At 40.5% G+C, this 9,767-nt stretch overlaps 1 pseudogene; it reads left to right on the top strand.

The window, feature by feature from the left end:
* Positions 1–334: 334 nt before the first annotated feature.
* Positions 335–4,570, top strand: LOC101610938 (annotated as a pseudogene).
* Positions 4,571–9,767: the final 5,197 nt, after the last annotated feature.

Genomic DNA, 9,767 nt, shown 5'->3' with positions numbered 1-9,767 from the left:
TGACTGCCTCAGATGTTTCTTCAAGACCTTTTAGTATCAGGAACAGTTATTAACTCTTTGGTTCCCTCTAGTTTTCAGGAAGAGCTATTATTAATCCTTCAGTCTGGACTCTGGAAGAATAAAAAGGATTGGGAGAACTGGGAATGAGTGGGGCATTAGAGGGGTGAGCTGTGCAGACATGAGCAGGGATGACATCAGATCCTCATAGAACTTCCTGCTGGGATGGACAGTAGATCTCTCAGGGATGTCCCATGTAGTCCTGAGGAGGCTGTATGTCCAGGGGCTGGTATTCAGTGGCCTTGAAGAATTCAGTGACTCACTGTGAAGTAAAGACATGTATTCTGTCTTGGAGGAATTCAGTGAGGCATCTGAGTATGCAAGAACTAAAAGAGAGGGTGAGTATTATCATAATCAGGGGAATGAAGTACATGTCAGAGACAGGATAGGTTTAACTTTAAGGTAAAAGAGCTGTGAGATTTCTTAACTTACAAAAATAGATATTCTAGATTGTAACAGAGAGATGTCAGGTCACATGCAGAGAAATAACATTATTAGCCATTAAAAAGGCTAATATAATCCAAAATATTATTGGCTCTGCAATGGTAACATTTCTTTACAATCATTGTAGTCCATCATTGAAGTCTTAGTCACACAAATGTGGCTTTTGGGAAACTCAGCTGTTGATTTCCCATTTGTCAAACTTCACTTTGTAGTTTGTGGACATAATAGGCTCATGTTGATCATGAACAGGCAAGGAGACAACTCTTCAGAAGAGTGATACTTTTCAGAGGAAAGGAACTCCTAGATCATGTCAAATCTATTAGCCATTATGATCTGGTTATTATCTACATATAAATTTTTGTGCATGTGAAATGACATTTACAGGTGACCTTATATTTAAGGTTGAAAAATAATAATACTATAGGTGGCAGGTAAGAAAGAAAGAATTGTTGGGTTGGAGAGATGGCTTAGCAGTTAAGGTGCTTGCCTGTGAAGCCTAAGGACCCAGGTTCAATTCCTAGGTACCCACATAAGCCAAATGCACATGCATCTGGAGTTTCTTTGCAGTGGGTAGAGGCCCTGGCATACCCATTCTTTCTCTCTCCCTCTCCCTCTCTCCTTCTCTCTCACTCAAATAAATAAATACACACACACACACACACACACAGACAGAGAGAGAAAGAGAGAGAGATAGAAAGAAGGAATTGTTAACTTGTATGGAAAGTTAATTGGAAATTTTGGAAATATAAAGATTTGGTTTACATAAGAGATGAGTATTGAAGCAATATTTGAAATTTCTTAAATTATTTTAAATTCAAATATGATAGAGATTAAGAAGTTAACTCATTTGGAAATATAGGTTTAAAGGTTTCTTTTCTGTGTAAGTCTTTAATATAGAAGGCTCATAGTCTTTACTTACTTGGTCCAAAGATCGAAAAGTCTTAGCTTTAGACTGGGCATGGTGGAGCACACCTTTAATCATAGCACTTGGGAGGCAGAGGTAGGAGGATTGCCATGAGTTCGAGGCCACCCTGAGACTCAATAGTGAATTCTAGGTCAGCCTGGGCTAGAGTGAGACACTACCTTGAAAAAACAAAAGTCTTAGCTTTAGGAGAACTAATATATGTATGTATGTATATATACTTATATATATATATTAGTATATTAGGCTAAAAGGCTAGAAGTTTGACTAGTCTTGATAATTTGTTATTACCAGTTGTTTTACAAACACAATGAAACTATGTTTTACATAATTATATTGATTACATAATATAATGAAATATATTTCCTATAATTAGGCCCAGTTTCATCTCTTATAATAAGTTTATAGCAAATAAATAAAAGTCTTACCTAATAGGAAAACATGTGAGTAGAATACTTATGAAACCTATTGTTGTAAACAGGTGTCCTTTGCAACAAAATAAAGGCTTTATCACATGGAGAATATATGAGCTTACTATTTGAATATAATTTAGTTTTCTCAGTCCAAAATTAAACAATTTTATGACCTTTTTAATGTTATCAGGGATAAAGGAAATTGGGCCTGTATTTTAATGACCTCCAATCTGTCTTTTAAAAGAAAGATAGAGAGACCTCAAGTTTTTGGAAGATGAGTGATGAGTTTGAGTCTGACTTTTTAAAGTTGAAGTGTAGGGGCTGGAGAGATGGCTTAGCGGTTAAGCACTTGCCTGTGAAGCCTGGTTCAAGGCCCGATTCCCCAGGACCCACGTTGGCCAGATGCACAAGGGGGCGCATGCATCTGGAGTTCATTTGCAGTAGCTGGAAGCCCTGGCATGCCCTTTCTCTCTCTCTCGCTCTCTCTCTCTCTCTCCCTGTCTCTTTCTCTCTCTGTCACTCTCAAATAAATAAATAAAAATGAATTTAAAAAAATTTTAAAAAATAAAGTTGAAGTGGGTGAAAAAAAAATCAGGTGAGGGTCTCTACTCCTGTTGACTTTTAGGCCTTGAAGGATAATCAAAAGGGGCCAGATAGATGGGGTTAGTCTGTTATTAGACCCTCTGAGGTCAACTAGTAAAATTATAGCAGTCCAGAAGGTTGTTTATATCAATTTTGTACTCTTGATTTCTATGTCACATTTAGATAGAGTTTAAATAAATAGACAAAACTATGATCTTGTTAACCTATGAGAAACTAAGGCTTACAGAACTGGCACCAGAGATAAAGTGGAGAATCGGTCTAGTTTTACATCAGTGTGACCCCAGGGGAATCTCTTCCAAAACCTGAAAAAATGGTTAATTAGAGAGATATCCATAGCTGCATTATGGAATTAAGAAGAAGCACAAGATAACCTCAGTGCTTGCCAGATGCTCTAATACATACTATGGCCTTGAAACATTACAAAAACTAGTGTCAGTATGAAAGACTATGTAGTATGGGACATAATTAGCATAAAAGTTTATTACAGTATAGGATATAACTTTGGACCAGGGGCCTTTAAATTTTATTTTATCATAATATGAGGTATGGCACTATAAATAAATTTACCACCTTATTATAGAGAATTAAGTTTGTACTATGTAAACAGTTAAGGCAAGAGAAATATAGAGAAACAGTCTTTTAGAAGGTAGGCACATCTTATTCTTTAAATATCTAAGAGTTATAAGTATTCTTTAAATATCTAATAGTTATAAGTACAGGCAGAACATGTTATCAGTTTTGAAAATTATATATATATTTGGGGGGACTCGAGGTAGAGCCTCACTCTCATCCAGGCTGACCTAGAATTCACTATATAGTCTCAGGGTGGCCACCATGCCCAACCTGAAAAATATATTTTTATCAACAAATCTAAGCCAATTAATTTAATTTAGAAATTGTTAAGAAAATGGGCAAGTAGGACAGCATAAACTTTTGGCATTTGTATTTGATGACATCTTTGATTAGTTTGGATACCTGTGTGGGTACCAGTTACCCAGGGAAGGTTGGAAGAATTTGAAATCATTTATTTTAGATGAAGACCATTGTTTGAGCATGGGGCTGTACCCTGATGTAGAGAATATTTCTTAAGAGTTAATTTACTGTGCTGGGCGTGGTGGTGCATGCCTTTAATCCCAGTACTTGGAAGGCAGAGGTAGGAGGATCGCCATGAGTTCCAAGCCACCCTGAGACTCACCGTGAATTACAGGTCAGCTTGGACTAGAGTGAGACCCTACCTTGAAAAACCAAAACTAGAGGTGAGCACCGCTTCCGGGTCGGACTGCCGCGTTGGGGTCAGCTCCCGCTTCCCCTTGCTCGCTCGGTGCCGGCCAGGCATTCGGCTTCGCTTCCAAAACCAAGAAGAAACATTTCCTGCAGCAGAAGGTGAAGGTGTTCGGGCTGCCGACCCGCTGGTGGGGGTGTTCCTGTGGGGCGTCGCCCACTCGATCAATGAGCTCAGCCAGATGCCTCCCCCAGTGATGCTGCTGCCAGATGATTTTAAAGCTAGTTCCAAGATCAAGGTCAACAATCACCTTTTCCATAGAGAAAATCTGCCTAGTCATTTCAAGTTCAAGGAATACTGCCCCCAAGTCTTCAGGAACCTCCGTGATCGATTTGGCACTGATGATCAGGATTACTTGGTGTCCCTTACCCCAAGCCCCCCAGATGAAAGTGAAGGCAGTGATGGTTGCTTCCTTTTCTCCTATGATCAGACTCTGGTCATCAAAGAAGTATCCAGTGAGGACATTGCTGACATGCATAGCAACCTCTCCAACTACCACCAGTACATTGTGAAGTGCCATGGCAACACACTGCTGTCCCAGTTCCTGGGCATGTACTGAGTCAGTGTGGAAACGAAGACAGCTACATGCTTGTGATGTGCAATATGTTTAGCCACCGTCTTCCTATGCACAGGAAGTATGACCTCAAGGGTTCCCTAGTGTCCCAGGAAGCCAGCCATAAGGAAAAGGTTAAGGAATTGCCCACCCTTAAAGATATGGACTTCCTCAACAAGAACCAAAAACTGTATCTTGGTGAAGAAGAGAAGAAAGTATTTCTAGAGAAGCTGGAGCGAAATGTAGAGGGGCCCCCCAAAAGGAGGTGTATTTCATGGGCCTCATTGACATCTTGACACAGTATGATGCTAAGAAGAAAGCAACTCATGCAGCCAAAACTGTCAAGCATGGGGCAGGGGCAGAGATTTCTGCTGTCCATTCTAAGCAGTATGCTAAGTGATTCCTGACTCCCTGGTGATTGCTGCTTTATGTTCAAGGTGGTAGGGTTCTGAGAGGCTATGGGGAACTGGATATTTGGCCACTTTTCTTCCACCTCTGCTAAATTTAGGCTGTAGATTCCTCCATCCAAATAGCTTCATCTCGGTGGATAGGCTTTTCCTGGCCCCCAGAAATATACTGTCTTTTCTCCTCTTGTCCATTTTTCTGCCCTCTCCCTGCCCCCAACAAGCCTTCTTACTTCATTAGAGTGATACTGTTGACTCTATCAAGTACCTTGATCTTTGAAATATACCCTGTTCCTGTAAGATAGGAAGATCTGAGGGTAGGGAGTTGTGTGCCATCTTCAGGACCTGACTGGACAGCGGATATCACTCAAGCAACCACTCTGGATGCACTTTGCTCTATGGGATAAACTCAATAGTGCCTGGATTTTGTTAATTTTCTAGAGCTCTCTGTGACCTACTTCCTTCCTGGTGTAGGCCATAGGATGGAGGCTTTCAGATTACTATGGATGTGGGTGCAGGCATCACTCATGACAGAAAACGGGCAGGTTGGTGCCTCACAGAGGCAGGGCCTAGGCAGACTTTTGTGACTATGCAGAGAATGGAGAGGGTCTCTATCAAGGGTTGACTGTTCTCCATTCTCTTCTCCCATCCCACTTCACCTTTATCCATATGTACTTCTGGGTGCTGGAGCCCAAAGATGCCAGAAGTATTCAAGCCTGGGTACAGGAATGTGACCACTGCTGAATTTCCACAGAACCTTGCACCTAGGCTAGGTCTAGAGCCCTTCAGTCCACCTGTGTGGCTAGTTTTGAAGGCTGAAGTGACAGTTCAGAGGGCAAGGTTCATTTCCATGTCAAATATCCTTCCTTCTTGTCTTCCTGTCCCCAAGATTCATTTCTAGCAGAAGGAAATATATGTACCTGGCTCATTTTAAGATCAGGGAGGGCTTGAGTGTGGGAACATCCTTTGGATGTGTATACCTAGCACACTTCATTCCCTACCCTTTTGCAAACTCTCCTGGTTGGATTTGTTATTTTATTCCCTTCTGTCATCTTCTACTGCTACAGATGGCCTTCTTTGTCATCTTCACTCTCCACCCCTAGAGAAGAGTCAGAGCCATAACTCAGCCCCTTGGCCCCTCCCTCCAGAGAGAGTTGTTGAGGTGCCATAGTCTCAGAATGTAGAGGATCCAGCAGACATGATGGATATAATCACAGCATTTGGGAGGCTGAAGCAGGAGGCTTGGCACAGGTGTGAGGCCAGCCTGGGCTACATATCGAGTTAGACCCTGTCTCAAAAAATAAATAAACTGGGTGTGGTGACACACACCTTTAATCCCAGCACTAGAGGTGTAGAGGTAGCAGGATCCCTGTGAGTTCAAGGCCACCCTGAGACTACATAGTGAATTCCAGGTCAGCCTGGGCTAGAGTGAGACCCTACCTTGAAAAAACAAAACAAAAGAAAGTAGACTAGTGAGATGAGATTGTTTTCACTTTTCCACAAAATTAAATGGGGCTAAAACACCCATTATTGCTATCCCTATACCTCTTGAAGCCTCCATACTTCAGGGGGTGAAAAGCTGCATCTGGTTGAAAGTCTCAGAAGAAGGCATAAGGGAGAAGCTCCCCCTTTCACCTTTCCTCCAAAGGAAGCAGCAAGAAGAGCCCCCATTCAGGGCTTGGAACCCCTACAATACCTGACTGGGGCGTGCTGGACCCAGCTTTCCCCTGTTGAATGCAATAAAGCTCTGTGACACCAGCAGCCATTGGTCTTTCAAACTGGATCTCACCTTAAGGGGGTGTGTCCTGGGCAGGGATAGTCACCTTTGTTGCTTCTGGTTTTGTCTTTGTTTTATTTAAAAAATCTTGTGTATTTACTCCATTACTATCAAGATACAAAAAAATAAATCAGTTTCCTCTAAAAAAAAAGAAAAGAAAAACCAAAAATAAGAAGAAGAAGGAGGAGGGGGAGGAAAGAAAAAGAAAGAAAGAGAGTTAATTCACTTATTAGCAATGAATTTGAGATATTAGAAATTATACAGTTATTTAATTATTTGATGATATGTAAAAAGAGCAGAATTTGGTCATCGTTGAACAGATGAGCTCTAATACAACCTTTTATAAAGCTGTTTTTTTGTTTGCTTGTTTTTGTTTTTATGAGGCAGGGTCTCTCTCTGGTCCAGGCTGATCTGGAATTGACTATGTAGTCTCAGGGTGGCCTCAAACTCATGGCAATCCTCCTACCTCTGCCTCCTGAATGCTGGGGTTCAAGGCGTGTGCCACCATACCCAGCTAAATCTGTTTTTAAAGAGAAAACACTGTTCAATAATCAACATTTTTAGTTTAAGTAAAATAGGACTTATTTTTTAAATGTTTAATGTTTTAGTATGAGATCCTTCTCTTGGGAGATTAAGCATTAACAAGTGAACCTTTACCTTAACATTCAGTTTGCCCAACAGTCAGAACATTTCCTTTGATCTGTCTCCCCTGCCAGCTAACAGTTTCTGGAAACCATCAGAGAATATGGGGAGAAGCTGTAATCAGAAGTATCTAGGTTATCTGATGCCTTATCACTTTTTAGTTCTGTCTGAAGACCATCTTTTGTTTTTAAAACACCTTTATTGCACTTGAATTGACCACTTAAACATCTTTCTTAATAACATTCTGTGTATGTTACCCTTCAACAATCTCATCTTATCTTTTATAAAAATTTTAATCATTTTTATAGGACAATTAAGAGAAACTTCACTCAATTTAATTTATCTTATTACCAATTGACAGAGAAACAAGTAGTTTAGCATCATGAAGTTAGTTGTCCTATTATTAGAAATCTGTAGAGAAATCTCCTTAGCAGAAAACCTTAGAATTTAAAGCAAGAAATATATCATAAATCTTGTTTTAATAATTTAACAGCATCTTAAAATATATGAGCATCAGAACATTTAATGACCATAACATTGGAATAATTAATGACAAGTAGTCATACATAAAGACAGATTATATGAAACATAGAACAAATGACATGATGGTTGGCCAACATTAAACATAACAACATAAAACATGGAGAGACATCCCTTTTTAAGATTTTAGTTAATCTTTAAATTGGTTAGGACTTAATCTTAACAGGGCAGTGGCCAGTGGTTTGAATTTAAAGCTGAATTTTTTTTTTCTTTTGGGACCATTGGCCATATGTAAAGGGGCTGTCGTGACAGGATTTCCTGTAGTGTTTGTCTTTGTTTATTTTATCTAGCTGTGTGGCAGGCTTTTCTAGACATTTAAGGGTTAAGTTTTTTTGTACTGTGATTGCCTCATCTCTGTTGTCAGTTTTTCTTTGCTGATTTGTAGTGAAAATAAATGGGAAGGGAAAAGATAGGAAAAACCCTAGAGGCTGTATAATCATTTTAATTGTTAGCAAGGAGAGAAAAATTAGATATCCATACGTAGAAGTTAAAGAAGCCCAGTAAAGACAGGAGTTTAAGAAGGCACAGTTGTATTTGATTTAATGAGATGGCTTGAGTTTGGTGTGAGAGGGAGAGACTCTGGCAAATCATGGCCAGCTGACAGAACTGTGTGTGAGATAGAGTTTTAGGAAGGGACAGAAGCAGGGGCGGGAACCTTGGGCCATTTGCCATGTCATAGGAGAAAGTTATCAAAATAAATGAGAATGCTGAAATTCAAAGTATCAAATTCAGGCCAGTGGTGGCCAATATCTAAAGAATATTGTGGCCAAATTTGAATAAAAAGTTGAAATAATTTGGTAGGCAGGAACTCAGATCAGACTATATCAGACTACTTTGTTTAAATTAGTTTTGAGATGTGCTAATGGAGTGTCTTTGGAACAGGTAATTTAGAGCCCGTTTTGGAGGACAAGGACTAATGGAGTGGCTGATCCCACCACCAGGGATGTCTCCCATGTTTAGGAAGGGAAAAAGAAACCCAAGGATTAGGAGGGAGTGTCTTTGCATTCATAATGCTTGGGGTGTCCAGTGGAACGATACATAAGGGGCTCCCGGAGCCTCCAATTGTCCTTGGACCAAAAAGTGTAAAACTCCCAGAGTTTCTAAGGCCTGAGGCAGGGTGCCTCCACCACAGACCAAGAGTGAGTACCTTGTCTTGGCTGTAATTTGATGAGGGTGTGGATACAGATGGTCACACAGCAGTGGCCTCTTGTCTGGAGTTCAAAAGTCCAGGGGGAGAGGGTGAAAACAAAAAGAAAAAAAAGCACCTAGGCATCAAGCTGGAAAGACTGAAGGTCTCAGATACTTCAGAGTAGTGAGCACAGTGACTTTTTGTGCTCCTAAGGGAGTGAAACATTTGGCAGGGAGGTAGAGAGGACAGAGAAAAGGGAGGGTGTGCAGCTCGAAATCTGCAGAAAGCTCAGATCCAAGTCATGGTACCAAATGTAAAGAAAGTGAAAGATGAAAGCAAAGGAAAATATCAGCCTTGATCTCTACAAACAGAGACTGTTTATTGAAGCACATCAAGGGCCTGCAGCCCTTCCACAGAATATAGGCTGAAGCATTGAGCTAGGCTTGGGTGCAAGCTTATAAGGAGACTTCTAAGAAAAACAGACTGGACCAGCTGAAAGTCCAAGAGAAGTAGATAAGGAACTTGTAGCTGTTTGTGTCCTTGTTCAGAGTAGGCTTTTTCAGTCAAAATTATCTAAGGGAGAGTGTGTCAGACTGTTTCTCTTTCAAGACCTTCTGAGCTAAAGGAAGTACATCAATCAGGGGAGTTGTCAGGCTTTTCTGGGACTGACTGCCTCAGATGTTTCTTTAAGTCCTTTTAGTCTGAGGGGCACTTATTAACTCTTCAATTCCCTCTAGTTTTCAGGGAAAGCTATTAACCCTTTAGTTAAGGCACTTGCCAGCAAAGCCAAAGGTCTCAAGTTCAATTCTGCAGTACCCACATAAAGCTAGATATGCACAAGGTGGCTCATGAGTCTGTAGTTTATTTGCAGCAGCTAAGAGGCCTGGCATGCCTATTCTTTCTCTTTCTCTCTGACCCTCTCTTTCTCTCCCTCTGTCCAATAAAATAAAGAAAGAAAAACAACAAAAAAAAAAAAAACTGACTCTGACTCTTAGGGTTGT

This window comes from Jaculus jaculus, chromosome 3 (genome assembly GCF_020740685.1).
Source record: "Jaculus jaculus isolate mJacJac1 chromosome 3, mJacJac1.mat.Y.cur, whole genome shotgun sequence".
NCBI lineage: Eukaryota > Metazoa > Chordata > Mammalia > Rodentia > Dipodidae > Jaculus > Jaculus jaculus.
Note: the sequence above shows the minus strand (reverse complement) of the source record. Positions and strands in the feature narration are given on the sequence as shown.